A 7363-nucleotide genomic window follows, 5' to 3' on the forward strand; every position below is an offset into this window, starting at 1 on the left:
AGGGCTGATTATACAGTTGGGCGCACTGGAAAGGCCAACATCAATCAGGTGACGGGAAAAGAGGAAGGGTGGGAACACGGGACGACCTGTTTCTCACCATTCTGCAGCAAGGTTGTGCTTTCTCGTGCTGAGGGCATTTGAGCTTTTCATGGAATACGCTCATTAAGGGTTTAAAGATTCTGAGGTTGTTTTCCTGCACTGAAACTGTTGAACGCGCTAAAGGCATCTTCAGCCATTTTGGATATTATACAGGTGTCAGCTTAACTCAGTGACAAGACCGTTGACAAAAGGTTGTGGAGTCAAGCCCCACTACAGGGCCCATTTTATTTTGCATTTTTATTTATTTTTGGCTGTCTATTTTTCACAATATTGGCTGCTGCTACCCCAGCCACACCCCCCACCCACCCATCACAACGATTGATCATCCTACCCCACCCCACCCCACCCCAGACCTCCCGATACTGCGCTGTCCTGGAGAGGGTGAGCTGCAGCTATCCCTTCAGGGCATGCAGCTCACCAGCGCCACGACGATGAGACCTGGCCCTCCAAATGGGCCCAGGCCTGCCGCTGACAGAATCGAGCAGCCGGCCGCCCTTAGGTCTTAGATGCTGCCGTAGATTCTTTAGGCGTCAGCTTTATTCATTGTCATGATATAGTGCCCACATCTTCTCATGATTTTGTCATGAGCAATGATGTAAAAAGACTACTGAGAGCTTGGTTTGAGTATAAAACAAGGCTTTAATCAACTGTTTCACAACCATGAGATTCTAGTTACATCACTAGTTCCTGGTTACAGAAACATCCTGAGCAAGCTGGGCCCATGCCCGAGTATTTATAGTCCTTGGATGGCGCCACCAGCTGGCCGCCCAGTGTTACTTCATGAGTCATGATAAGATTCATGACAAGCAATCTGTAGGTGTCTCAATGAAGTAACCATCTAGACGTGGTGTTCTTCCATGAGAAAAAGGACATGATGTGTTTACGTTTATGTCACTGTGCCAGACTTGAGGTACCTTTGCTGCATGACTGGATGCCTGTCTTAAGTAACGCTTTCTGTCTTCTCAAAATCCATCTCCACTTTTTCCATGCATGGTTATTTCTGGCATGTGGACAGCTTACGTTAGCAGAAGACCTCTACGTCTACTGGCTAACGGTGCTTAGTGTGTAGTACAGCAAGATGGGGAATATCAATTAACGCCATGGCCACTCCTGCCAAGGTAGAATTTTTTTACATTTTTATTTATTCATTTATGGGATGTGGGCGTCGCCGGCAAGGCCATCATTTATTGCCCATCCCTAGTTGCCCTCGAGAAGGTGGTGGGGAGCCGCCTTCTTGAACCGTTGCAGTCCGTGTGGTGAAGGTGCTCCCACAGCGCTGTTAGGGAGGGAGTTCCAGGATTTTGACCCAGCGACGATGAAGGAACGGCCGATATATTTCCAAGTCAGGATGGTGTGTGACTTGGAGGGGAACTGGGAGGTGGTGGTGTTCCCGTGCACCTGCTGCCCTTGTCCTTCTAGGTGGAAGAGGTCGCGGGTTTGGGAGGTGCTGCCGAAGAAGCCTTGTCGAGTTGCTGCAGTGCATCTTGTAGATGGTACACACTGCAGCCACGGTGCGCCGGTGGTGGAGGGAGTGAATGTTTAAGGTGGTGGATGGGGTGCCGATCAAGCGTGCTGCTTTGTCCTGGATGGTGTCGAGCTTCTTGAATATCCTAACACTGAGATACTTCCACTGACAAATAGATGGAAAAGGCGGCAAAATGGAGCAGGTTGACATTTGAAGCTGGCAGAGTGCCAGACCGCCCTCAAAACTGAACGGGAAATGAAGCCTGTGTTTATGCTGCTGAGGCACCTGTTCCAGTCTCTTATATCTACCACATTACTACACCACCACTTTAACAACTATACTCCATTGTATTGAAATACATATCGAAAGCACGTGATTTACTTTCCTGAAATATTACAGACTTTGCTCTCGTTGTTTGCCAGACACTGTCATGTGCTGTCAGCTTCAACAAAGGAAATCTCAACATATACTCTTAGCTTTGTTCTGCTGAAGTCTATGGAAGCCAATACTGTTGAACTGTGTTGTTAAAAGAACTTACGCCAAGTTGATACCACCTGGCCAAAAAAATTAAACAAACTTAAAAATCGATATATATTGAGATTTCAGAGCTCTCAAATATTGCTCCTGTTGTCACTGGTTGTACAAACAAAGTCAATGAAGTTTCCACATTCCACACAATTCTGCTAAATATCCGATAGCTTCTGTGAAATGGAAGAGGATTGAGTAATGTGGTGAAGATGATCTCTATGCTTTGCCAGCAATCTAACTTTGGGTGCAGCAGCTGAACATTTTAATGACTTTTCTCTAGATCCCATTAAAATCTACATTTCATCTTGGAGTGCCATCCAATTATAACTCAGTTAGTTTGCACGTTGCCCTGTCCATCTTAAATTCACAGGCCCAGTGAGTTGAGCAACAGCATAATGCCTGGTGTCTTGACAAAGGGTTTGCCCCGAAACGTTGACTCTATTTTCTCTCCACGGATGTTGCCTGGCCTGCTGAGTTTTTCCAGCATTTTCTGTTGTTATTTCGGATTCCCAGCATCTGCAGTATTTTGCTATCGCATAATACCTGGTGCTGTGGTTATGGTGATCAAGCTGTGGTGCATGCATTACTACTCTGCACATGCTGTAGTTTATGCATTACTGCCCTCCACAAGCTGTGGTATATGCATTACTACCCTGTGCAAGCTGTGGTGCATGCATTACTGTGTTGCACAAGCTGTGGTGTATGCATTACTGCTCTGTGCAAGCTGTGGTGTATGCATTACTGTTCGGCACAAGCTGTGGTTTATGCATTACTGCTCTGCACATGCTGTAGTTTATGCATTACTGCCCTCCACAAGCTGTGGTATATGCATTACTACCCTGTGCAAGCTGTGGTGCATGCATTACTGTGTTGCACAAGCTGTGGTGTATGCATTACTGCCCTCCACAAGCTGTGGTATATGCATTACTACCCTGTGCAAGCTGTGGTGCATGCATTACTGTGTTGCACAAGCTGTGGTGTATGCATTACTGCTCTGTGCAAGCTGTGGTGTATGCATTACTGTTTGGCACAAGCTGTGGTTTATGCATTACTGCTCTGCACAAGCTGTGGCATGTGCATTACTGCTCGGCACAATCGGTGGCATATGCAGTACTGCTCGGCACAAGCTGTGGTGCATGCATTACTGCTCTGCGCATGCTGTGGTGTATGCATTACTGCTCTGCACAAGCTGTGGCGTATCCATTACTGCTCTGCACAAGCTGTGGTGCATGCATTACTGCTCTGCACAAGCTGTGATGTATGCATTACTGCTCTGCGCAAAATAACGAGCAAAAGTAATAGACCAATGATGCGCTGCCACATTGTAAAATTGTTTTACAAGTATTTGGTAGTAATGAATAGCAGATTCCTTTGCACAACATCTATTTAAACATGTTCAAATGTGATGGTTCATGAAGTTATCACTTGACATTACTGACAGCACATGGCATGTTATTTTTAGTGATACAAAAAAGAATCTGCAGGTTTATAGAAAGAATCACTCACATTTCACCAAAGTAGCTCTGCAAATCTCACTAAAAATTCATTTTAGAATTAACTAAACATTTCTGCAGATTTACACAATTCACTTGAATATCTTTTCTCCGTTAACTCTTCTTTAAGGTTCCTCTTGCTTGCCCACATCACAAACTCTAGCTGTGTGAGGTGGTCTCCTCTCAGTTAACAGCAAGCGCAAACTCACGCACTGATCTTACCTCTAACCATGTGAGGAAGCAACCAGCCTCAGCTCTGTTTTTGACAGCATGCACTCCCTTGCAATGCCAAAATCCACAGCAAAGAGTATTGGAGCATGAACACACTGCACATTCATACTTTCTCCAATTGAATATTTTACGACTAAATTACATGGATTTATATCTTGGCATTTTGGTCAGACACAGAACTCTTTGTTCTCAACTCTACATTTGTAGAATTAAAAAAAACATTCTTAAGATAGATAGATTTTTGTTAGGTAAGGGTATCAAGGGATGTGGAGCAATGGCAGGTAAATGGAGTTGATGTGCAGGTCAGCCATGATCTAATTGAATGGCTGAGCAGGCCCAAGGGGCTGAATGGCCAACTCCTGTTCCTATGACTCACTGCTAAGCATTTGACTCTGACCAGGTGACCTGAGTTTGAACCTGCATTAACTAACATTCACATTCAAGCTTCCTCTGAAAGAAAGACTTGCATTTCTATAGCGCCTTTCACAACCACCAGATGTCTCAAAGCGCTTTACAGCCAATGAAGTACTTTTTGAAGTGGAGTCACTGTTGTAATGTGGGAAACGCGGCAGCCAATTTGCGCACAGCAAGGTCCCACAAACAGCAATGTGATAATGACCAGATCATCTGTTTTTGTTATGTTGGTTGAGGGATAAATATTGGCCCCAGGACACCGGGGATAACTCCCCTGCTCTTCTTCGAAATAGTGCCATGGGATCATTTACGTCCACCTTGATACGCTTATCAATTACTTCATAAAAGGTGATGAGTCGAAGAAGAGATGATGAGTCGAAAGAAGAGATGAATAAGGCTTTTATTAGCTAAGAAGAGACCATGCTTCTTCGTGAGTGACTGAACAAGTCTGAACGAAACCCACACAGTGGTGGGTGGAGTCAGCTGAGGCATGCCTCCATACACAGCGCCACCCAGAGGTGGCAATATACAATACAGTGGTTTACCACATTCACCCCTTGTTTAATGTGAAGTCCGGCGGGGTGAAGGGTACTACAAGTTAAGTCTATCAGGAGGCCTTGTCTGACGTCCTGATCGTCGTGGTGGCGGCGGTGGTGTTGCAGCATCCGACGTCGGGTCTGGTGTCTGGGTGGTTGGCGAAGATTCCTGGGGCTTTGGCATGCCGTCTGCAGGGGTTGGGTTGGGAGGGGTGGTGGGGGATAACAGTGGTAAGGGGGATAACGGTGGTAAGGGGGGTAACGGTGGTAATTCAGGGGTACCCGAGGGTGCGAGATCTCGTATGGAGACCGTGTCCTCCCGCCCGTCTGGGTATGTCACCCAGGCATACTGGGGGTTGGCGTGTAGGAGGTGCACCCGCTCGACCAGGGGGTCCGTTTTATGCGTCCTCACGTGCCTCCGCAGTAGGACGGGCCCAGGAGAAGTCAACCATGCCGGTAGCGAGGTTCCCGATGTAGACTTCCGGGGGAAAACGAACATTTTCTCATGAGGGGTCGCATTAGTGGCAGTACAAAGCAGTGACCGAATGGAGTGAAGCGCTGCAGGGAGGACCTCCTGCCAGCGGGAGGTCGGAAGGCCCTTAGATTTTAGTGCTAAGAGGACTGCCTTCCAAACCGTCGCGTTCTCCCTTTCCACCTGGCCGTTCCCCCGGGGGTTGTAACTGGTGGTCCTGCTCGTGGCGATACCTCTTGTTAGCAGGTACTGCCGAAGTTCGTCGCTCATGAACGATGAGCCCCTGTCGCTATGTATATAGCTGGGGAACCCGAACAGAGCGAAGATGTCATTCAGACACTTGATGACCGTGGTACTGGTCATGTCTGGGCAAGGGATGGCAAAGGGGAAACGGGAGTACTCATCAACTATGTTGAGGAAGTACACATTGCGGTCAGCGGAGGGGAGGGGCCCTTTAAAATCGACGCTCAGGCGTTCGAAGGGGCGGGTGGCCTTGATCAGGCTTGCTCTGTCCGGCCTATAGAAGTGCGGTTTGCACTCGGCGCAGATTTGGCAGCTCTTGGTCATGGTCCTGACCTCCTCGATGGAGTAGGGCAGGTTACGGGATTTGATAAAATGGAAAAACCTGGTGACCCCCGGGTGGCAGAGGTCATTGTGGAGGGACTGCAGCCTATCACTCTGCGCGTTGGCGCATGTACCACGTGATAGGGCATCTGGGGGCTCATTGAGTTTCCCTGGCCGATACAAGATATCATAATTGTAGGTGGAGAGTTCGATTCTCCACCTCAAGATCTTGTCGTTCTTGATTTTACCCCTCTGCTTATTATTAAACATAAAAGCTACTGAACGCTGGTCAGTGAGCAGGGTAAATCGTTTCCCGGCCAGGTAATGCCTCCAGTGACGCACCGCTTCTACAATAGCCTGGGCCTCCTTTTCGACGGAGGAGTGTCTCGTCTCGGGGCCCTGGAGGGTCCTTGAGAAAAAGGCCACGGGTCTGCCCGCCTGGTTAAGGGTCGCGGCTAGGGCGAAGTCGGAGGCATCGCTCTCCACTTGGAAGGGGATGGACTCATCCACCGCGTGCATTGCGGCCTTCGCGATATCGTTCTTGATAAGAGTGAAGGCTGCACACGCCTCTGGTGTCAGGGGGAAGGAGGTGGCTTTGATGAGGGGCCTAGCTTTGTCTGCATAGAGGGGCACCCACTGGGCGTAGTAGGAGAAAAACCCCAGGCATCTCTTCAGTGCTTTTTGGCAGTGGGGAAGGGGTAGCTCCATTAGGGGGCGCATTCTGTCGGGGTCGGGCCCGATGACTCCGTTCTCCACCACGCAGCCGAGGATGGCCAGGCGCTTGGTGTGAAACATACATTTTTCCTTATTGTACGTTAGGTTCAGCCGTTGGGCCGTACGGAGGAAATTTGCTAGATTAACGTCGTGGTCCTGCTGGTCGTGGCCGCAGATGGTGACGTTATCCAAATAGGGGAAGGTTGCCCGCAGCGCGTTCTGGTCAACCATTCGGTCCATCTCCCTTTGGAAGACCGAAACCCCGTTGGTGACGCCGAAGGGGACCCTAAGGAAGTGGTAGAGGCGGCCGTTTGCCTCGAAGGCAGTATACTGGCGGTCCTCATGGCGGATGGGCAGCTGGTGGTACGCTGACTTAAGGTCGATGGTGGAGAATACTTTGTATTGCGCAATCTGATTGACCATATCAGATATGCGAGGGAGGGGGTACGCGTCCAGCTGGGTGTACCGGTTTATGGTTTGGCTGTAGTCGATTACCATGCGGCGTTTTGCAGTGGTTTTAACGACTACAACCTGGGCTCGCCAGGGGCTAGTGCTACCTTCGATAATGCCCTCCTTCAAGAGCCGCTCCACCTCGGAGCTGATAAAAGCTCTGTCCCCGGCACTGTACCGCCTGCTTTTGGTAGCGATGGGTTTACAGTCGCGGGTGAGGTTAGCGAACAGGGGAGGGGGGGGGACTTTTAATGTGGAAAGGCTGCAGGTGGTTTGCAGCGGGCGATTTAAAAGTTGTTGGTTGCAGACTGTGAGTGGGGGGAGGGGTCCACCGTATGCTAGTGTGACACTCTTAAGGTGGCACTGAAAATCCAACCCTAGCAGGACGGCAGCGCAA

The sequence above is a fragment of the Somniosus microcephalus genome, chromosome 9 (assembly GCF_052327205.1).
Source record: "Somniosus microcephalus isolate GS21.2 chromosome 9, FLI_Smic_1.0, whole genome shotgun sequence".
Classification (NCBI taxonomy): domain Eukaryota; kingdom Metazoa; phylum Chordata; class Chondrichthyes; order Squaliformes; family Somniosidae; genus Somniosus; species Somniosus microcephalus.